The 24,420-nt window shown below is 42.8% G+C and overlaps 1 protein-coding gene across 1 annotated transcript in view; it reads right to left on the reverse strand.

Annotated features, from left to right (window-relative positions):
• Positions 1-20,661, reverse strand: part of TSPAN18 (tetraspanin 18) — a 271,285-nt gene extending 250,624 nt beyond the window's left edge. The window contains exon 1 of the mRNA XM_054972549.1: positions 20,463-20,661. The gene's annotated coding sequence lies outside the window, so the exon portion shown is untranslated. The remainder of the gene's footprint in view (positions 1-20,462) is intronic.
• Between the last annotated feature and the right edge of the window lie 3,759 nt (positions 20,662-24,420).

The raw sequence follows: 24,420 nt of genomic DNA on the forward strand, positions 1-24,420 counted from the left end.
GGTTGAGGTCTTTGTACCCCTTGTTTGGTCATGGACACCTGCAGAGAAAACACACAAGTCAAGCAACATTAAGAATTAAAGGCTTTGTCTTCAAACAAGATGTTTAAAGATCATTACTGCACTTACCTTGCACCTTACTATGCTGCTGTGTTACACTGACTATTGCTGCCTGTGTCTCCCTTGTGTGGGGGCTTACTTTTATGTCTGGTTCATTCCTTGGACTTTATTCATTATTGATACATTAAATTTTGTTAAATGTTGTTATATTGTTTGTTATATTGTTTGCCCTTGTATTATATTGTTAGGTTCAGCCTCCAGGTAGTGCCTGGAGATCTCCTGGAATTACAATTGGTCTCCAGGCCACAGAGATCAATTCATCTGGAGAAAATAGCTACTTTAGGGGGTGGACACTAGGGAATGATGCCATGCCAAGGTCTTTTCCCTCCACAAACCCAACTTTCTCCAGGTTTCACCGTCTTAGGTTTCCAAAAATTTCCTAACTTGGAGCTGGCAACCCTAGCTGCCAGTCAGAGCAGACACCTTGACAGAACAAGGTTTCTGGCAAAATACAAGGCAGCTTCATGTATTCATAAGTTGAAGCAGATGAGCAAATCAAGATTCCTTTTTGTACTTTCTAATCCATAAGCACAAGTAGTTGCACCCATTGAGAAGACAGACAAAAAGGAAATTAAATCTGAGGCAAACCACAAATGTGCAGTGGTCTCTATAAAATTTTGAAAAAATCTTGGGGAAAAAAAGGTAGAATTCTGGTAGAATTCCAGAAAAATGGCAGAATCTTAATAATACTATCCAAATCAGAGTTATATCCTTCTAAACCCACTAAAGTCAATTGACTTAGAAGGGTGCAATTCTCTTTAGGATGGGTCTGTAAAACAGTGATGCTACACTCCAAACAAGAAGGGCAGATAATCTGAAAACTTAAAATGCAGAGAGAAATTTTAATGGAAAATAATCCTAGTAGTAACCTTCCTTCAAATACACATAAGGTCTGCTAATTCACTAGCAACTCTAAGTGATAATTGGTAGTTTGTGTCTGGTTTCTCTGTTGAAAAATTCGCACAGACGTTGAATGATGTGATGGCCAACAGAAATTCACCTCAGAACATGGCATATGTTTCTGGCACTTCCATAAAGACAGCTACACACCATTACAGACTATCCTATTTGTGGATTGGTACTGGCATCCTATGTGTGGCAGCATAGTACATAGCCAGTTCACACAGAACAGGGTGTCAACGCATATATTATCTTAAGCATATCATCTTGTAATATGTGCCATTCTTGGGCAAACATTTATTCCCCTGCCCCCACCCCTCGGATCAAAGCAAGGCATATCCTTAAAAAATTGAAGATATAATCCATTACTTGTCACATCTTCAGCTGATTGAAATTAGTACAGTTTCACTATCAGAAGACTGTACTAAGTAAAGGATACACAATAGAAACAGGTGCATTTAGTAGCAAAAATCATGCTATCAAGCAGCCCTAATATTGATATTTATCATTTGTTAGGCATTCAGCAACTCTCAGTGCAATGCAAAGCACAAAGACAGACAAGGCCCACTGAACCATCTTAACTGCAAAACTAAGAGAAAGGATTTTCTGCGCAGTGCAAGCGAGTGGGCAGGGGGGAAGAGAATCAGGAAATAAGGCAATGTCTGAAAACTTCAGCCATATGGTCATGAAATAAACAATACAAGGGGACCTGAAAGGACTTGCGGGGGCATCTCATTTTTTCCTTCCCCACTATTGCATCATTCCCTTCCCTGAAAGCCACCATAGCCTCTCCCCTTTTACCTGCTTCCTTCTCTCCTTCCCACCCGCCAGCCAACCTATCTTAATCTTCCCTCCCCGTCTTCTGCTTTCCCTCTTTTCCTGCCACTAGCAGCCTCTACCTAGGTAAATTATGAACCGTTTCTGCAGTGTTGGTCACCAGGTCAAGCCCAGTTGCGAAGTGGGGAACCTGCAAAGACATGAGGGGAATATCTTGCTTTTGCCTGTATCTCCTCCTCATGCTATTTCCTCTTTCCTTTCTCCTGGCAACCCCTAGATCCTCAGCTTTCACTACTTTGTTCTCTCCTTTGCATCGATTTGCCAACCTACCTTCTATCTTTCCCCCCGTCTTCAGTTACATTTATTATTTGTTTACTTCATACTCTGCCTCTCACCACAATGTGGACCCAAAGATGGTTACCTTGTCCTCTCCTCCTCCGTTTTACTTTCACAACAATTCTATGAGGTAGGCTATGCTAAGAATCTGTGACTGGCCAAAGGTCACTCACTGAGCTTTCATAGCAGATTGGAGATTCAGACCTGGGTCTCCCAGATCCTAGCCTGAAACTCTAACCACTACACCACACTGGCATTTGTGGGGTGGCTACTGTTGAACCATAGCAAGCAGCCCAGTCTTGCTGCGTCATGCAAGTCACGTGCTAGCAAGCTGCTCATGGTTACTCCAAGACATCTCCCCAATGAGCCGTCCCTCAAAGTTCAAATCAACCCTGGAAAGGACCCTGTTCCCTCTACCATTTATTGACAGAAACCAAGACAAGAAGGCTGGAAATATTGTTGTGGTTGCCTAGCAATCCCCACAAGAGCCACATCATTTCTTAATCCCTCTTCTTTTCTTTTTCAATTCTAGATTTTTTCCCCCTGTAAACCTTGGCTTTTTCTCAGGTTTGTAGAAAGATCTGTCTTGTCTGTTCAGGGCGTCAATCTCTGGATTTAAATATCCACAGATTTGGCCAGGATGAGAATTAGAATTATTGATTTCAAAGTAATTTAGAATAAAGTTGCTTGTTGCAATTAAGCAAATGATCTTGCTATTCTTATTTGTGACTCTTTGAGGTTAGGTAGAAGAAAAACATTCTCAGAAAACAAAGAAAATTTCATGTATGTTTCTTCCTCTGAATCTTCCCAGCCATAATGTTCCCCAAATAGTCCTACTACTGATTATTAAAACTGAGAAGGCTTGAAAGCTTCTGGTCCCTTCACAACCATGAGGAAAACCTTTTCATCCTTTTAGACTCTGATAACCTGTTGATCTTTAATCTCTTCAAACTGCATCACTCACAACTGACATGTCCCTTCATGCAACTTGAAAGTAAACCATACTCTTTAATTGGCAAGACACTACAGCATACTTAAAGCCATTATCAGTCTGGAAAACTTCTCAAGGCTATGAATTCAGAATAAGACATCATATTAGTAAGATGTCCTAGTGTGCTGACCTTTGAAATAAAAAAAACATAATATTTGTGTCTAAATAAACAAAATCACTGTTATCCCTCAGGATGGAGAAGAGAAATAGGAAAATAAAATATTTAAAATTAATTTTAAACAGTAATACTGCATATCACAGTAGGTGCACTCTCTTAACAAAATAAAAGCCACATTCACAGTTAAGCAGAAGTATTGGGGATCTATGCAAATTAAGGCAACTCTCCTAGCCATCCTTGCTTGGAGATAAGCCCACTGAAATCAGTGTAACTGATCTAACAAAGAGACATGAGGAAAAACATGGATCTCTGTTCATCTTTTAAAATTAAAACTGTATATGCAATCCGTTCTTATTTATACCCTGTCCCCTATTCACATGCTGTTATTGGCATTTCAAAGGAAAATGAAGAACATGATGCAATCAAATCACAATCACCTCATGGTGACCCCATCCATAAGTATTTCAGGCAAAAGACAAGCAGAGATGGTTCACATAGCATTCCTAGTCATCCTTGGTGGTCTCTTATCCAAGTACTGACCATGGCCAACTCTGCTTAGATCCCAAGTTCTAACAAGCCAGGGCTAAACTGGGCTATTTGAGATGGTTTAAAGAAAAAAAATAATGGTTTTAAAGGAAACTTTTTTTTCCTTTAAAAAGTGCTGCAAAGACTAAGGAGACCACTTTTGATTAGTGAAATTGAGCAGGGTTTGAATCCACCCTCAATCCACCCTTGAATCCACCCATCCAACCCAAGTCTACAATCCGAATAGGGCAGAATATACTGCTTGCCTCTTACATCTGAACCAATGCTCTTATCACATCTGCTTATGCCCTTACTTCCAAATAAGTATGCATAGAACTACAACCTGAACTCACTGAATTCACTGATACTAAATCAGCATACAATCAGCTCTGTTAATAATCAGGTTATAAAAGCACCTACAATTACTACAAAAAGCTTTCAGTATTTTTGCAAAACAGACCATTTTAGAGGGAACTGAAAAGTTACTATGCATTTTATATATTTATTTAAAACACTAATTAATCACCTTTCTACCTTGCAGGAACTCAAGGCATCTTATAATATAAAGTAACAATCATAAAATAAAGTTTAAAAACACAATTCAGTACAACCAATAAACATAGACAAAGTTAATTAAAAAGCAGTCCTAAATAAAACCAAGATAAGTAGCCATGTTTGTTTGCAGCAGTAGAAAAGAGCAAGAGTCCAGTAGCACCTATAAGACTAACAAAACTGGAGGTAGGGTATGAGCTTTCGTGAGTCACAGCTCACTTCAGATACTTTTTCAGATACTTCAGATACTCTGAAGAAGTTAATAGCAAGATAGGTAATTAGATATCATCTATTATTTGCATTTCATCTAGGTGACATGAAGGGGGCGCACAGAGGAAATCTTTGTCAGGGAGCCAGAAGCTGTTGATAACCTATTCACTAGTTGTCTCTAGAATAATGTGAAAGGATTTTACAACCAAAATTATCTTTCATCTCCCTAAAAGGCAACAACACTAGTTGTCAATGTTCCATTGACAGTGCTGTCAACTTATGTAGTTAGGATGTTCATGAACATTCCATTATATCCTAGCAGCTCAAGGAAAGGGTACCAAATGCAGGAAAGGAACAGACAGTTTTCAGCCAATGATTTATTAAGATGTATGTATCAGACTCACTGAAACCTGAATTATGGAAAACTTTATGATGTGCCTTTCATGTCTGAATAAGACTAGATGCAGAAAGGTGTTTGCTATGATGCTAAGGGAAAGCCTCACACAAATGACAGAATCAGAGCAACATGAAACCAGGCCATTGACCATATCCACAGAGCTTCAATTTACCACTAAGCTCTACACTTAAAACCTGCCCAGTCTTCAGCTGGAGTGGCATAATGCCCAGTTTTAAGTAGGGCAATTTTGATCATGTTGCTACACATAACATTTTTATAGCCATGTTTCATCTGTTGGATTTAACATTGAACCGCTGCCCATACCCCCATCCTGCCTTATTAAATTATGGAAACAGTTACTTTTTTTGTGAAAAGTTTTAGTATATGACAGTAAAATGCCAAAGGAAATTTTAAAAGTGGTAATAAAGAAGTTTCTCTGCATGAGTATGTATATTCTGCATTATTTGTTAAAAACATATTTAATGAACAGAATGGTGGCATGCCAGTCCTTGAAATGTAGCTTGCTCAGGGTATCCAGTCTAAACTGTAACACATGTATTCTATGGCAAAGAGCAAAAATGAAGTTTGCCATTGACTTCCTAAACTATGCACATCTCAGTTGTCCTGCTTAGATGAAGACAACCAGATACCACTTGTTAGCTATTAAATGGCTGAGGCAGAAACTAAGCACTTACAGGCCCCTTCTTCTAAGATCTCTAGAAGCTGTGCATGTTGTTTAAGTTTCAAAATGAAACGGGTCTAGTTGGATAACCTCAACACCTTAATACTAGCAGTTCTTGAACACCTCCCAGTTCAGCTCACAGCCTATTAATCAGGAAGCTGGTTTTTCAAATGGATTGCTTGTTTATTCATCAACTCTTCCATATTCCTTAATAACACTGCAGTAGAGTGTAAGCAGCTTTTCATGCATCTTACTTTCACAGTACAATTGAGTTTTTCTCCCCTTAGCCTTGATGTGCCACTGTTCCATTCAGCAGGCAACTGCTTAAATAGACACTTAAATCCTCCATCTCCCCTCCATTGGATGAATGAGTGGCAGCACAGCAAGTTGAAATTTGCTGGGCTGCCACTTTCCCCTTCACCTGATGGTGGGAAGATGGGGAAATTCCTCCATCTCCCCTCCATCGAGTGAAGGAGAAAGCAGTGACCCAGCAAGCTAAAACTTGCTGTGGCTGCCACTGCCTCTTTTACCCGATGGAGGGGAGATGGGGGAATTCCTCCATCTCCCCTCGATAGGGTGATTGAGTGGCAGCGTGGCAAGTTTAAACTTGCCGGGCTGTCGCTTTCCCCTTCACCTGATGGAGGGGAGATGGGGGAATTCCTTCATCTCCCCTTCATTGGGTTATTGAGTGGCAGTGCATCAAGCAGCTGATTCGTGGGTTTAAATACCCTTTCTGTGCCACTTTGCAGGCATGGAAAGGGGCATTGGGGTTCAACATGAGCCACGAACCAGTTCATGGAAGTTCGTGGGAGTTTGTGGAAAATGAGCTTCCATGAACTGCTGGTTCCTGAACCACGAACTAGGCTGGTTTGTGGTTCTTTTTGGTTCATATTCAGGTTCGTATCCATCTCTACTCAGAAGGACCCAGGCATACGTGAACCAAGTTTCCCATTTGGTGGCCTTCTGCAGCTGTCCTTCATTTCAGTGCCACCATTGTGACTAAAGAAGTCCTCCAAAGATAATAGGTCAAGGAACAGCAGGAGGAACTTCACCTTGCCCAGACAGTCTTCTGTCTTTTCTGAGTTCTTGTGATTAAAACTGCTAACCCAGGGTTAAGTAACGTGGAGGTTGCAGGGGCTTTGCACAGTCGCACATTCACACTCAAGTCTTTCCAGATCAGTATTCTATGTGGATTAGATTATTATTTTCAGGCAGTTTTACTAAATTTTGCTATTCAATTTCCCTCCTCCTATTTCATTCAACTCTGGGTTAATGGTTTTAATTGGAAAGGGAGACTAGGCAACCTGTCCACTTTTACTAGTAAAAAAATAGAGAAAAGAAAGAGGGCCACCACCTTCCTTTGAAATATGATTCCCATTGACATCACCTGTATGTCAACGGACTCTGTCATATTTAGGGTATGGCATGAAATGGAACATTAACACCTTGTCATAAAGTCAGGAGCAACATATCAAGGGCCAGTGCAAAGCAACATGGTATGCAACCATGTGGTCTATTTTTTGGTCAAAAACACATGACATTGTCTTTAGAAAAGCTGCAGACACTCAGACACACAGGGCATCAAGTTAAATGCCAGTCACTTCCTTCTGCAAGTCTGTCTGACTGGTCCACTGTGACAGACAGTAGTGATGTGGTCTCCTCTGGAGGAGAGGAGCCTCGTGTAGCCAGCCAGGACTCCTCAGGAGAAGAGGAGCCCTGTGTAGCCAGCCCTAGCCCTGATTCAGCAGAAGCCAGAAATCAGGAGCAACACCTGCTGGCTGATCAGAGCTTGCAGCCAGCAGCTGAGACACCAGCACCATCTAGCTCCAATACCACAGGGGAAGCTCAGCCAGGGACTTCTACAGGTGCAGCACAGCCAAGAGCCTCCACCCCCCCCCCCAGGTTCACCCATGCCCAAGGAACGCCGCAGGCAGCGCCAGAGACTGGAACTGCAGGAGAGACGGCGCAGTGCTTGCCTCTTGAGCCAACACCAGCTGCTGGAGAGTGACAATGAGTAGAGTCAGGATGGAGCCCCAGCAGCTGGCTGAAAACCACGCCTGGCTATAAGAGCCAGTTTGGAGGAACTGCTGGGTGTGGAAGCAATGTGTCTATTGCCTGCGACCACGCTGTGTTCTGTGAACCTTGCCCGTGCCTGTGTTTGGACCTGACGCTATCAGTGACTGACCTTGGACTGTGCCTGACCTCGCTCTTGGACTCTGGACTCACTCCTAGCTTTATCTTGTGCTCTGACCACCGGTTTGACTTGGCTTTTGCTCTTGGAACTCCCCTTTGACTTTGGCCTTAAGGTTTGGACTTGAACCACCCTGCTTGAGCTAGCCCAGCTCGTGACAAAGGCCTTTGAATGAACTACACTTCACTTTAAATTATATTAAGCCCAGGAAGAGTTATCCTCTCTTTCTGGGCTTTTCAGTTCTGAAGTTCAAAGAAAGATCAAAGATCAGATCAGAACTGAGAGGACAGAGCTGAGTCTGATTCTACCAGCTCCTTCCAATCATGGGTTAACTAACTTAAAAATGTAAACCAGGAAATCCTCCAGGATGAGCACAAACAATTGTTTATGCAAATGACAAGGCCTGAAAAAATCACAGGGAAAGGTTTGGTCTGCATCTGCAACAGTCTTCTAGAGGGAAGATGCAGGTTGGCCAGAGAAATGCACCACTCCAGCAGCACCATTGCTCTCGTCCCCCACCGCCATCAGGATACTTGGAGATGACAGTCAGTCATGGTGAGAAGAAGTGCTGCTCGGAGGAATGAAAGTGGTGTGCTTGATCAACTGAACTTGATAAAAGCCCCAGAAGACTTCACTGTTAGTCTTTGGGGGCTTGCTCTCTCTTTCTGTGTAAATGACAAAAGTGTACCCCAATGATACTCCAAGTAGTTCACAGTTCCTATCTACACATCAACGAATGCAGTTTTCTCTTTAGGTTTCTGCATTGCCACCCCCATACCCAACTTTAGACAGCCAAAAGAAATACTACTTCAAAAAATCCAGTTCCCCACATAGCCTACTGCTGCAAGCCATTGGCTTACTAGCCTCTACCTGCCCACAAAGCAAAATGAAAAGTTATGGAAAAACAGGTTTGTTTGGGCAGGAGAAGGGAATGATGCTGCTTTCATTGCCTGCAAAGTAGTGTATGCACTGAAAAAAATAATTTCAGTTTCAAATCCAGGGTTTCCAAATGAACTCCATTCCATTATTGGTTTGTTTTGTGGGTTGTTGCCAGTTCAGATCTAATCCATTTGGTTTTTTCTGTTTTCATGAGTTTCTGCCCATTGTGTGTTGCAGAGCAAGTCTTGGCAGTGTCTATCCACATGTACATTGTTCTTTTCTGGGTGGGGGAAAGTGAGGATATGAGGCTCTGAGGCAGCCGTTTCTGCACTTAATGGCACCAGAATTGCACAGAACACAGTCCTCTTTCTAAAATGAACAAAATAAAGTTTAAAAACATATTGTCGAAGGCTTTCACGGCCGGAGAACGATGGTTGTTGTGGGTTTTCCGGGCTGTATTGCCGTGGTCTTGGCATTGTAGTTCCTGACGTTTCGCCAGCAGCTGTGGCTGGCATCTTCAGAGGTGTAGCACCAAAAGACAGAGATCTCTCAGTGTCACAGTGTGGAAAAGATGTAGGTCATTTAAAAACATAGTTTAGTGCTGCAGTTGACCTAGGATCAAGGGCCAGAAAACAGAGGCTGTCCATAGTCACCTTAAACAGCTGGCACTTCTGTCTTAATATCGATCTCAGCATCCTACAGGCAAAAATGGAGAGGCCCTTAAATTTGCTGGTGAGGGGAGACCAGATGGGTGATGGGGAGGGGCCCATTTTCTATGATCTTCAATAAGCTTTTCTGACATAACAGTTCCAGCTCAGCCAAGAGGCCTTGTTATCTGGGTGGAGATAGTGCCAACTTCAGTGGAGGGCAGCCTGAGGGGCTTTCTGGTAAGCAGGAGAAGGAGAGGGGTGGAATAGGTTCTTGTGGGCTTCTTTGTTCAATATGGCAGAGCCAGAACTTTGGAACTCTCGCTCCTGAGAGAATTGCCAGTGACAGGACAACTACTAGAGCCTCACTACCCTCACAAAGTGACCCAGCGTATTACTGATACTAGTAGACAGCACACACAGGCATCAAGTTAGTCTATATGTATAAAGACAAGTGTCCTGACTGACTCATCAATGCCCAGCCCAAACCCCTGGACCTAGAAGCGTGAAATTTGGGCAGGATGTTCCTTTTGTGATGTAGGGGCTCATTAAGAAGGGATTTTAAGAAATTCGCCATCGAAGGAGGTAAAAAGGGGTAAAATGTGTTTTTCATAGGGATACAGCTTCCCTGTGTGGCTGGGAGGCTGCTCCTCCCCCTCCCCCCGCCAACCGCCAACTCAGCCACTCTGCTCTGGGGTCATTTGCATATGTAGCCTTGATTGGTCATCATCCCAACAGTCTAAACAGTATGTAGAACACATGCAGTACTCAGGACACATTTAATGATTCCCAGTCATTAAACATGTCCAGAGGTAAAAATACACCTCCCCACTAAGGTTACCAATCTCCCTGTGGGGCCTGGCTTTCTTGTGTGGCTGGCAGGCTGATGGGTCAGCTGTTCTGAGGTTAAAATTAGGTCAAGGAAACTCCAGACAGTTGAAGAAAAACAGTACAAGACTCCTGAAAAGGGATTTTATATAAAAGTCAGTATGGCAATTGAGTTTTTAAATGTTCATGGGAGATAGTGCACAACCTTTCTAGGGGCCATTTCAGTGCAAACCTCTCACATGAACCTGCCAAAGTGCTCACCACACCACCCCTCCAACTCCACCTCACACCTCTTGCAGCCATCACCTCTTACTGCCACCAAGAAGCCTCCTGGCAGACGTTGTGCAATCAATGCTAAAAGGAGGAAGCAACTTAGAGATGTGGCAAAGAAATATGCATATCGACCATCCCTGCAGGCCTGGGCACAGTAGTGACGACCCTAGCAGACATAACAGCCATGATATACCCTGATATCTTCACCATCATGAAGAAGTCCATGGACGGGCTGTGCAAGTGTGCCACTCTGACCCCCAAGAAAGACAAGGCAGCCATCATTAAAGAAACACAACTTAACTCCCTCAAAAAGACAGAAATGGAGTACAGATCTGTGGATTCAGTAGTGCAAATGGATGATGTGGTCCACTACCCTGTGGAGTTCCTCAACATGCTCAACCCTCCTGGCTTCCCAGCCCACAAGCTTCTCCTCAAGGTGGGGGCTCCAAAGTGGGGGGAAACCACCAACGAGGTTTACAAAGAGATCCTTCAGTAGAAAAATAAGGTTGTATGTATTTTTCACTTTATTGATACTGATATTGAAACGCTTTAAAGTCTCAGTGTGAAAAGGACCTCAGTTGAGAGGAGGAGAATGCCTCTCCCCTCAGCTGAAAAAAGCAGGGGGCATTTGAAAGCAGCAACACTTTTCTTGCCACACAAGGCTGTCATTAATGAAACACTACTTAACTCTACAACATTATGGTTTATTATTACAGCAAAAGCCAGTAAAACAAGACAAGTCTGAAATAAGGGATAAATTATCCCACCAAAACATAGCGGTAAGCGAAACATTAATAGGAATTAATGAGACAAGAAAAGTGGAAGTAGAAAAAGAGAAAAAAGCAATTAAACCACATTTTCAGCTAAAAGCAATCTGCATTTCTTAACAGCTAAAAGGCAAAATTTTGACACAGCATTAGGGTTGCCAGGTCCCTCAAGTCTCCCAGCGGGAGACTGGGATGCTGGCTCCTCCCTCATCGGGGGCTGTCCTAGTTGTGCCCGCACGTGCGCAAAGCACGCGCGCACCCGCTCCCGCTGTGCGTGATGACGTTACTTCTGATGTCATCACGCAGAGAGGAAGGGCAGAGAGAGCGGGCAGCTCGCTCTGTCTCGCTGCTGCCGCCGCCAATGCACTCCTTGTCCCTGCCAGCGCGGGCAGCACACGGGCAGTGGCGGCAGCAGCAAGAGAGCTCTTGCACATGCTGCGGCCGCTGCTGCCCCTGTGCTGCCCGCACCGGCAGGGACAAGGGGTGCAGCGGTGGTAGCGCGAGAGAGAGCAGACTGTGGCCACCGCAGCTCTCTCTCTCGCCGCTGCTGTCCTTGTGCTGCCCGCGCTGGCAGGGACAAGGGGCGCAACAGTGACGAGAAAGCAGGCAGTGGCCACCACAGCTCGCTCTCTTGCTGCCGCCGCTGAACCCCTTGACCCTGCCGGCGCCGGCTGCAGAGTGCCGGCGGCGGCCATGGTGAGAAAGTGGGTGGCGGTGGCGGCAGCAGTGAGAATGGCGTGCTCTTGCAAATGCTGCCTATATATATAAAGACAAGTGTCCCAACTAACTCATCAATGCCCTGCCTAAACTCCTGGACCTAGAAACATAAAATTTGGGGAGAACATTTCTTTCATGATGTAAACAGTCACTAAAAACTCACCCCCTAAAGGGGTAAAGAGGGGTAAAATGTATTTTCCCAAAGGGATACAGCTTCCCTGTGTGGCTGGCAGGCTCCTGCCTGCTTGCGCCCCTGCCCACTGCCAGCTCAGCCACTCTTCCCTGATTAGGCCAACCTTCAAGGTCATTTGCATATGCAGGCTCCTTGGGACTCACAACATTCTACACCTCATCCTCCCCTGCCCCCAGAGACAGTTGGAACACAGAGGTCATTTGCATATGCAGCCTGATTGGTCCTCACCCTCCACATTCTAAACAGTATGCAGTTGCTATTGGGAGTCACTGAATGTGTCCTGAGGTAAAATGCACTCCCAGTCTTTCCCTAAAAGTTCACTAGGGTTGCTAACTCAAGCACACACACACACACACAAACCAAAAAATGTTACATACCCATAAGTATTATAACTGGATTTAAAGCAGTTAAATACCATAGTGAAGCATGGGTATCAAGCTAGTAATAGATAAATTAAAAATACAAAATAACACATGCTTTCTGGCAGGTAGCCATTCCCAGACTATTATATTTAACAGGTTGGTTGCAAGTGAAATTTCAGCTCCCAGAATTCTCAGTATACAACACAGCTATGTTTTAAAAGTTTGTACAATCAACCATATGAAGATGGTATACTTCTAAACTTCTCTACTCCCTGTAAGTCCAATGTGAAACATTTCTTGCAACAATAATATTTAAGCATTTAACTGCAAATCCCTTAGGAGACCAAATGGGGTCCAAATGCAGCTCTGACCACTTTCCTACAACAGGTTGGTAAAAGGCAGGACTAAGGATAATCAAATAAAATAGACAGATCTGATGATTTATTTTAGAATAAAATGGATCTTCTTAGGAAAGATTTTTATTTCAGGCAAATCTGTTAGCTATTTATCAGCTTAAACTCATTATCTGCACATATGGTCTTCAGACTGTGTGTGTGTGTGTGTGTATTGTGTTGTGTTTTAAATTGGGCAAGTATTTGCTGGTAAAATGTCATCCATCCAAATGCCAGAAATTGGGAAGAGAATAAGGCTGAGTAGAGTGTGATTTCTTTTTAACAGCATCAGGTGAAAGGCTATTAGAAACCAATAGTGGAAAACAATGGAACAATGGAAAAATCCTCTGTCCATTTATGAATATGAATGCTCAAATATTGGGGGAGATAATTGAAGGACATAGAAAGTCATGCAATATGTTATTCTCTTTTTGTACTGTGTAGCTCCATGAGAGTTAGGGCAGATGGGTTACAGATACAACCATAGTTTATGGCTCTGTATGGCATTTTAGCAACTGTAATGTGTGAACTTCACATAATGAACTCCAATCCTTTGCAAATGATTTCCTCATCTCTATTATGCAAGTAAAAATATCATCTCCAAAACAAACAAGACCAATAAATACACAGTATATTGTAGCTTCATTTCCTACCTCTTTATTATACAGCATGAAAAAAAAAACATTCTTGAAACCTAGGTTGAAACATGCTAACTCTGGCATGACCAAGGACCCATAAGCTTTCTGAAATACGGCTATGACAGAAAGCCAGAATGCCAGCTTTCTGAACAGTAAATTGGCAAGCCTGAATGACAGAACTAAACTACAAAAATACTAAACCAGCCATCAGCATCTGTTTACCAGGACATGTTCCATAAAATAAGTCTATTTTAAATCCTTCTCAGTTGTCTATTGACCTATTATGGCAGTCACAAAAGAACAAGAACTATTGATCTTTTGCAATTATAATTCATAGAGGCGAGACAGAAGGTTCATTGCAGGATGTTAAATGTGACTCTCCAAAATGCCTAATAAAGTGGTCCAAAATGAACCAAACTGAAATAACTGTAATAGGTATTGTTCTTATTTTAAGCTGTGCTTCTCCTTTCTGTAAATTTCAGCTGACTAAAACTGATACAAAGCCATTGCGTGCATTAAGCAATATTTCAACTAAATACACACTGACATACAAGTTGGCAGATAATTTAGCACAGCTCTGCAGTTTCAGTAGCATGGTACAGTACACTTCCTTTTTCCTCCCCCTCTAAAAAAAACTATAACACAAAACAAATGCCAAAAATGATATCATTCTGGGATAATATTGTTTCTTGAGAGGCAATGGACAACTGGAAGGAAGCTCTTACAGCCAACACTTTCCCAATTTTTTTAAAAGTTGTATTTTAGTTCTGACTGTTAAAAATACTGTTGATTTTTTCAAAGTAGGTAAGGGAGAGTATACTTGATTAAGCCAAGATTTACACTACTCTCAAGTTTTCAATTTCCTTTTTTTTATTTCTCACTAACTGCCTTTCCCTGGGCACCAAACTGGAGAGCCAGTTTAGTGTAGTGATTAAGAGCACGGGACTCTAATCTGGAGAGCCATGTTTGATTCCCCACTCCTCCACTTGAAGCCAGCTGGGTGACCTTGGGCGAGTCATGGCTCTCTGGAGCTCTCTCAGCCCCACCCACCACACAGGGTGATTGTTGTGGGGTAATAATAACACTTTGTAAACCGCTCTGAGTGGGCATTAAGTTGTCCTGAAGGGCGGTATATAAATCGAATGTTGTTGTTGTTGTTGTTGTTGTTGTTGTTGTTATTATTTCACTGGCCCTTTGTTAGTTGTGTTCCTTGCAAGGTCTTTCAGTAATGTCTTTATTTCAGGCTTCATGGTGCAATGTCACTCAAGGCACTAGTGGGTGACATAGTAAGGCAGATTTTTATTGTACATGTCCAAAGGCTGTTACATGATTAGACTAAGAAAAAAATCAATTACAGAAGAAGATGAATAAAAACTATCAGCGCAGGACAGGTTGTCAACCATCAAACAAGCTTCATGCTACCCAAACAAGTATGAGTAGAGTTTCAGGTAGGTGTTAGTCTGCAGTAGGACAGCAGGATTTGAGTCCAGTAGTATCTTAGAAAACAACCAGATTTTCAGGATGTAAGCTTTCAAGAGTCAAAAGTATGAGTATAAACGTTAAAATAGTGGGTGACATCTCATGTGCTTTGATTACCTGAAGTTCATGCATCATTATATAACATTAGTTGGGTTCACACATGAAATGTGATTGGATTATAGACCTACAGGATTTTATTTGAAGAACTCATTGCTGGCAATGGAATGACAGTAGTAACACCATCAGCAGTGGATCCCTCCTCATCTACAGGCTAGGATTTTCATTGTCTCTTCATTTTTAGAATTTGCAAATGCTAAAAATGAAGAATCAAATTATTTGACAAAAAAGTTTTCCCTCAAATTGATGTATTTGGGCATGAACACACCTTATATTTTTAAAACTTATACAAAACAATGATTAATTTGGATAATTTGCAAGAGAAAGTTGAACTGAAAGTGACTCTCAGGGAAATGCTAAAGACTGTGTCCTTTGTTTTGATCAAATTTTTATTTATACTGTACCTTTATTTATTATACTCACAGCTATCTCTCAAAAAGTGCCAAAATATAAAAATAGTTAAAACACAACGATCACAACAGTTCAATGAACAAATATGGTATAAGCAATAATAGGACCAAACAAAACAAAAGTAAGCAAAAGACTCAAACTATCAAGAAAAGTTCACAACTGGCAAACCAATTGGGCAAACACACCACAAGCCACAGTTAGAATTTGAACCTTCATCTAAAGGACAGCTCCTAAAATCACTCCCTAGCTGTGGTCTTGCACCTTTATGAGAATGTACCCCATCTACAACAGAATCACTCTTTATCATCCACACCTCACTGATTTCTGGATTAAGCTTCAATTTGTTGACCCTCATTCAGCCCAGACAGTGCCATGCAACTTATTTCCAGCATTACATTCTGAAGCTGGTCTGCCAGATCAAAGTAAAAATGAACCAGTCTGAAGGCAGTCAGTTCGTTTTCTGACAGGATTTGGAGTCAAGGAGTCTGACAAAGAAAAATCAGACAGATTCACCTTTAGAGTGAAGGGAGAAGGCTCCTTTGCCTTAACTGTAGTATTAGTGTCCTGAGGAAGAATTTCTGTCTAAGAATTCAAAGTCTAAGTGTCAGCATAAGATGAAGTATGCTTTACACAGACACCAGAGAACTGGGAGTGTGTTTTGGCAACAGTGATTGGGTACTGGGTTGAGACTTCCTTTCAAGCCAAAACGAGGGGCTATATCTTCTGAGGAGAGGGTTAATTCTAGCTCAGTTTCAATGGGGGGGGGGGTTGTCTCTGAGGAGGAACTCCAGTCTGTTATGAAGAAAAAAGTTTTAGCCTACTCAAGAGAGAGAAATACCCTCTAGTTTCAAGAAAGGAGAAAGTTAGGTTCACAAAGAAAGTGACTAACTCCAGAAAATGTTAACTGTCATTGCAAACTTCCTGAAGAAACATTGTTGCTGTGACTAAATTACTAAGTAAAACACCTCTCAGTGTTAAAAACCAAGAATATATGAAAATAAACTTCAAGGATACTATTTTGCCTGTTACATGAAATGTATTCTGTAATACCAACAAAGTTTTATCTTCACATTTCCATCTCCTGACTACACTTAATCCCTGCCTCTTAAATAAAGGTGTTATTTCTTTTTGAATGTTATACAGTCTCCAGTGTAGGGCCCCTGCTTCTCCCCATCAAGTTTCTGGGCTGGGCTAAAAAGCTAAAATTATATCTGTGTGTCAGGATGAGATAAACAGACTTTCAAACCGACAAATATTAACATGCTACTTGGGACTGCTCAGTCAAAGCAGGGAAACTGAATTTTGGTGGGAAAATCTGCCTCACAGTGAGGGGGGGTCTGTCATAAGGGGTGTCCAAGACATGACAGGGGTGGATGATTGTATGTATGAAATGCCTGGCAAATGAGCTATGGCAAGCTACAAATTGCTCCAAGTTTACATCATCAAAGGCAAGACTTTGAAGCCTCCTCAGCTCCAGAATATACAGCAGGATGGATGGATGGCTTCCCATAGATGCAATGGAGGCAAAGTACATTGTAAGTTTCATTATGCAGACAGTTACACAATTTAAGGAAGCCACAGAAACCCACAACTTAAGAAGAAGAGTCCTGCTGGATCAGACCACTGGTTCATCTAGTCCAGCATTCTGAGTCACACAGTGGCCAACTAGTTGCTATGGAGGGCCAACAACAGGGCACAGTGGCTGATGTTGCTTCCTAGCACTTGTATTCAAAGGTTTAGTGCCTCTGAATGTGGAGGTTCCCTTTAGTCATCACAGCTAATAGCCATGAATCTGTTTTATCTCCTTTTAAAGCCGCAGGGCCTGTGACCAGCACTACACATATTCCACTGCAGCAAATTCCACATTTTAATAATTCATTGAGTAAAGAAGTATTTCCTTCCCATTGACTTTATTGGATCCCCTCAAGTTCTAGTATTTTGGGAGAAGAAAAAATTCTCCCTGTCCATTCTCTTCACCCCATGCATAACTTTATAAACCTCTATTATGCCTCCACTTTCCTAAAGTTCCATTTTATAGTAATTGTGCTGCGCAGTACATCAGCAATGTCCAGCACAAACCGCTCCAAGCTACTAGCTATAAACACTGAACTATTCCACATTCCAGAGGCCACCCAAGATTTTAATGAGTATCAAAAGAGCTGAACTACTCAGAGGAAAATGAAGAAGAAAGTTAATACTTAGGCCAAAAGGCACATGCAGCTTCTAACACAAATAATTATAAGTTACTACTTAAATCTGTGCAAGTCTGGTATTGTCCTTATGACAATTTCAAACAAACTTTGTATCCATGATTTGAAGCAGTTTCCAAACAATGATTTATGTTAACCATGGTTAAGCATTATTTACACAGTAAAGCAAACCATAGTTAAAGCAGTTTTGCCACCTCCCTAGTCTCTCTTCTTGCAAGGTAACAAACAGACTGTTGATATCTTCCTACATACATTTAGGCATATCTCAGCATGGCAAACTCAACTATAGTTTCAGTATGCTTTTGAGACTTGATTCAAGTTAGAGCAAGAAACCATGATCAGCATTAGCTGTGATTAAGAGTTATGTCTATACTAGGCCTATGAACCTACAACTGTGTGTTAACACATTTTAAATTAACATTCTGAAACTTCAAATTTGATCTATATACGCAAACACACTTATAGTGCAATCTTATTAACACTTTCTTGGGAGTCAGCCCCATTGAATAGACCTCTGTTGGATACTGGTAGACTTGCTTAGGATTGCATCCTTAAGTTTATTAGGAAACAATATAACAGAATTGTAAGTAATTGCCCAGTCCAGCACACCATCTAAATGAAATATATCCCAGACTGAGAGCATCCCAGACATATATGAATCCTTCTCTTTTTTAAAACAAATCTAACAATGAAAATTCAACAGCCTATCCTATGAATGATATTCCAGTAATTCTGTGGTGCTTTCCTACAAAGCCATTGACTATCAACAATACTTTGTTATGATACAATGCAACCAAACTGAAGTAACAGACTTAATTAAAATATATGGTCTGAATGTTTCTTCTTTCTTTTTGAAACTTCCTACACATGGAAAACTGGCATAGCAGGAAAAGGCTAAGCTAAAATTCTTCTCCTAAAAATACTCACTTTGATTCTGTAGTGCCTTTTTAAACATGAGGAATATTCAAGTTCTATTCAGATGTCTGCAGTCCAGTCCAGTTAAAGTCTATACCACATGCTGTTTATATATTCTTAAATTTGCTTTCAGGTAGGATATAATACATCATAATGAAGACCCCACAATTCAAGACAATCCATTCCATTCCCCAACCAATCTTACAATGAATTTTCCAAATATTTTACCAATATTTCTTTTGTTAACTACATGTCAAACACAGTAACATTTTAGAAAACTGTTATCCTATAAAAAAGAAAAATAGGCATTGGGAAGATTAGTGATTTTAAGAATTAGAAGAGCACACACAACAAGGAAGCTTTAATACTTAGAACTACTGTTAACAACAGTAAAAATTTCATCTGGTAATAAAATGTGCCACAGGGCACTGTATTTCCTAAAATAAAGCATTAACAGCTGGAGACTCCGTAAAACAATGGTCTGATTGATAGATCTGTGTACAGGAGAAAAATTCTTCAGTGATTATTGGAGTTATTTCTTCCACAGGATAAGATATGTATTTGATATATGAGTGTGTCAGAAGTCTGGACCACTCTACCACCCAGATCACTAGAAACTTTCAATGTTAGAGGGTGCCGCAGTCTAAAGACAAGAATACTTGTTAACAAATTGTTCCAACCTAGGAACTCAGTTCCCTCCCCTGCTGTTAGCAGCAAAATTACAACAGCACTACAAAATCAAATTGTTAAAGGTAACAACTTGTAAGGCTGATCTTTGAAGATAACAGGCCAAGTTATCAGTCATCACCAACTGAGATTCCAGTCTTGAGGAAATGTTTTACTAGCAGCCGTAAGTTTAGTTTTGCTTGGATCATCCCAAAGCTCTAAAGACATCTATTATTACCAAACTCACAGAACCAACTGCAAGGAAGGCACCTGCACATGTATGGGAGTGAGACTGAACATTTATTTCATTCAAAAAAGGTTCCCTTGTCTCTCTCCCCCCTACAAAAAAGTATTCAATAGATCACTCAGTGGAAAGTCCCCTTCACATGCAGACTTTCACACACTCACTGCTGGGAAAAGGCAAGTTGACTTATCTTCCCTACTTCAATTTCTTAAAACAAGCCATGTTTAGAAAAACAATCACCATATCTGGGTATATTTTTGTGAGGAATAAGGGAGGCATCATCCTAGACAACTGAGTGTGAAATACAAGGTGATTAGGAAAGGAGCTGAACCCGAAGGAGAGAGCAGGAAAAGATGCCAGTCCATGAGGAAGAATAACATTCCTGGAGGGGGCTGGCAGACAGGGAGTGCTCAGTGGAGAACAACCACAGAGAGGTTTAAAGAGCGTCAGAAAGCACCCCTAGATTTGGAGGGCAAGCATCAGTACTGAAAGACAAGATGTGAAGGAAGGGGGGATGTTTAAAGAGGGGCCAGCACCCCAATACTTGGAGTGACATGAAGAGAAGGGAGGGAAAACACGTCAAGAATGGAGAACCCTGAAAAGAAGCCGACGTCCTTATGCCTGAAGAGCGCTGAAAGGCACAAGCATCTCCCGGGCACTGGAGATCCAGGCTGGGCAAAAGCATTTTCAAAAAACTGAGAAGGGCAACAACGGTGCAAAGACTGGGACTCGAGGGAGGGGGGCAGCGTCGAAGGCTGGGGCGCCATCCCAAAGGGGCTTTAGGGTGAGTCCATAGAGACCCTGCGACACGAGGCAGAAGCGGCGCCCTGAGGCGGAGGCTGCCACGAGCGGCTCCAGCCGCGACAGCCGCGAGGGAACGAGTCCCGGCGGTGGCCATGCGGGGCAAGGCACGCGCAAGCGGACTTACCCTCGGATCAGCGTTGGGTTGCGCAGCCGCTCTACTTCTTTGGCGGTGCGGGAGCAGCTGCTTCACCTCCCCACGAGCAGCGAGAATAACTTTCTGAGGAGCCGGGGCTGGCGGGGGCAGCAGCGGGGGCAGCTGGTGCCCGAGTCGCCGCCGAGCTGGCGCGAGGAACCGCTACAGCCTCTCGGTGCTTCCTCGCTGCGTGCGCGGCTCCCTTTGCCCGGCAGCCTGGGAGAGCTGGAGTCGCCAGCTGCAGCCAGCTCCACCTCCCAGCCCGTGCCCCCTCCTCCCCTCCCCTCCCAGCCGTTAGCGCCTTCCTTTCATCGCATTGTTCCCTGTCCCCCGCTCGCTGTACAGACGCGTCCTGTTCTTACGGGTATCTCAACGCCTGCCCTTGTTTCTGGAATCCCTTCGTCCGGTTTATGCTTTCCCACCCCCGGGCACCGGTTGCTTTCCCCTCCAGGAGCTCTTTGTAAGTGCCTGCCCTTCTTAGCGCTTGGTTTCAACTTTCTCTCACACAGAAAACTTTTAGCCCTCTTTCGGATCAATTAAGTGGCCAGGGAGAGGGAAGGGGGTTGGAAAGTAAGCATCTGAGAGTAAAGAAAACGGATAACCAGAGCCGTGGCACATTGCAGACTAATAAACTCTATGGTGTCAAGCCTAAGGGTCAGAAGAAGTGCTGTCTCCTTTTCCTTTGAGCAGGGTTGTCAGATGATCTTTAATGAGAGTATCTCAGTTTCTAAAACGTGTTTGCTCTGATCATTTAGTGGACATTCCTTATTCCAGAGGTGTACCCTGAAAGTTTGTTGCAATTTTTCATGGAATTCTCAGATTGGTGTATTGTGTGTGCGTGTGTGTGAACAGAGCCCACCTCACCAGGTGCAGAAATTCCTAAGGTTTATATTGATATATAGCATAGGTGCTTCTAAGGGGGGGGGGGCTATACTTATATGATTCTCTGGTGACTGGTAATCTTTTCTGGGGGAAAGGGGGGATGGCCTTTTGCAAGTTGAATGTAAAAAAGTCAGTTATACCCATGCCTTAATTGGTAGGCTTGGAATTGCATGCCAGGGCACATGCCTGTGCCAGAAGGTGTATAGCAAGAAATTAATTAAGAATGAATGCTTCCAGTGAGCCTAAGGCACTAGTCAACAGAGGAAACTGCTGCAGAAGTCATTTTTCTTGACTTACCTTCTAACCAGTCTCTACTGCGGACAGGTAATTCTGCTCCGTCTGTTTATGAGATATAAATGAATCATTCAACAAGTCCTAATGCAGATGTATGTGCTTTCAGAGGAGGCAAGCCAGAAGCTATGGCTTGGATCCTAAGTATTGATTCCGGTTGTGTTCTTAGCTGTCCATTGCAGAGGTGGTGCTCCAGTGTACAGCACATTCCTCTAAGAGCCAAGCTACAAGTGACGCCTTACACGGGTTGGACACTTGTCAGCTTCCCTCAAGTTCTGATGGGAAATGTAGGCATCCTGGTTTTACAGCTTGGCTCTCCTTTACAGCTGCAAGACCAGGATGCCTACATTTCTCATCAAAACTTGAGGGAAGCTGACAAGTGTCCAACCTGTGTCAGGCGTCACGTGTAGCTTGGCTCTAACACAAGGGCATCTTCCAGACACCAGCATTCATCAGGGGTTTCCTCGCTTCCTGGGCACCTTTGATCACACTGTATTTAGGACAGTCTTTCCATATAGAAGGTTTTTACATGGATCTTTGCTGTGTGTGTCCTACCTTCCCTTATAGACCAGTTTTCAAGGGTTGGTTGTTTTGTGCATATGCATTATTGTGATGATGTGCCCTATCAAACAAAATTCATGTATGCATGTGCTGTATCGCTTAGTCATTTGCCACCTCCCCAAGCCCTTCGGTGAATTGTTCCTTGCATATCTGAACTTTGATTAGTTAGCTGCTTTCCCGTGCTGGACTGGTTGTTTTCAGTGGCTGTGTAGTTCTTCCTCCTCTTTTTGAGTTACATATAGTAAGTAGCTAAAGAATTCAGCATACCTATGAATATAGCCAATCACAGGACTAAGGTGATGTTACTTTGGAAGCACCCTTCAAAGCACCCTGACACTGTTTTGTTTTCTTGTTCCATTCATCAATAAAGAATTTTACTGTGTCTTATACTCCTTATATCAAGATTCAGTTCATTATTTCTGTGCACAAATTTCATTCACAGAATGTGTGTGAATGTGAGTGGGGGTAAATTTTTATAGTGTTTTGTTTTTTTAAAAAGAGATGCTGGTACTCATATGTAAGGTTGTACAGATTTCCACCAATTCCCCCTCAGGACTTTGGAGAGCCATCCTAAAAGGTGCCCGTACTCAGTACCTGTGAGTACCACTACGAAAAAGCTTAATATGAGGCAGATTCTTCTTCAGAATCACTAACTGGTAGTAAATGGACATTGATGCCAAGAAATGCTTTTGTAGTGACAGTCTGATTCAATCATGACTCATTATTAATCATGAATTTTGAGTACACCAGTTACTGTGCTGGGCCATTGTTGGTGGGTGCCCCCTTCATTGATTTCTGCAGTTTCTGTGCAGGACTTGCTGTGCATTCTGGATGCAGGACATGGAGCATGGATGATGAGAAACACCCTGAAGCTTCTGCTCACCCCAGATCAATAGCAAGTCATACTCCCACAGGCTTGCTTTCCATTTTATATTGCATGTTCAAACCAAGCATGAAGTGCACACAGTTTGAAAATGGCACATTGTGCTCAGGTGTACTCTTAGAAGGATTATTCTAGGTAGCAGCAAGTAAAGGATCGGCTGCTTGTTTTCAACATTTGGATTAGCCATTACCAGATTGTGTAGCATATGTTTCGTATATAGCTGTTTTGATATTGCTAGCATGCAATTTTTAAAAAAAAATCTCTTGCACTGCCCGCTAAAATAAAATGGTGAGATGGGTGGAGCAATGAGAATCGGAACAGGCATTGCAGATAGACGAAAGATTGTCCAGTCTTGAATCTCAAATCTCCCGTTACTGAGTGAGGTCATTGAGAGGGTGGTAACAGAACAAATACAGGTACTCCTGGATGATTCCTCCATCCTGGATCCATTCCAGTCCAGTTTCTGGCCTGGCCATGGTACGAGACAGCTCTCGTTGCCCTCATGGATGATCTGCGGCAACACCTGGATTAGGACAAGTCAGCACTGCTGATATTCTTAGATATTATAGCAGCCTTTGACACAGTTGATTATGATCTGTTGACCCACTGCCTCACTGCTTCGAGAATTCATGGGACAGCCTTGCAGTGACTGTGTTCCTTTCTCCACAGCCGGGGACAGAGGGTGGTGCTAGGGGAACAGATGTCTGCTCGCCACCACTCGTTGGTGTGTGGCATCCCTCAGGGGGTGATTCCCGGATTCTGTTTAATCTTTATATGTACCCTTTTGCCCAGGTGGTTTGTAGCTTTGGACTGGGTTGTCATCCAGTATGTGGATGACACCCAGCTCTACTTATTGATGGATGACCAATTAGATGCTGCCCCAATTTCCTTGGCTAAGTGTCTGGACACCGTGGCAAGATGGTTACGCCAGAGTAATTTGAAGCTGAATCCTCTGAAGACAGAGGTTCTGTACCTAGGTCATGGAGCGACAGATGTGGAACCCCAGTTCCCAACCCTTGATGGCGTGCTGCTACAGCCGTCATCGATGGTGAAGAGCCTGGACGTATTCCTGGATGCCATGCTTTCTATGAGGCCCAGGTCATGACTGTTGCCAGATCTACCATTTTCCATCTTCAGCAGTTTAGGCAGTTGCCACCCTATCTCTCGCCCCAGCGCCTGGCGTCCATGTGATAGTCACCTCCAGGCTGGATTACTATAACTATTCAGGGCTGCACCTGGCCTTGACCTGTAAGTTACAACTGGTCCAGAACGCAGCGGTATGTGTCCTTTCTGGGATGCCATTTCGGGCACATATCCATCCTGTGCTGTGCC

This window comes from Eublepharis macularius, chromosome 2, assembly GCF_028583425.1.
Source record: "Eublepharis macularius isolate TG4126 chromosome 2, MPM_Emac_v1.0, whole genome shotgun sequence".
Lineage (NCBI taxonomy): Eukaryota > Metazoa > Chordata > Lepidosauria > Squamata > Eublepharidae > Eublepharis > Eublepharis macularius.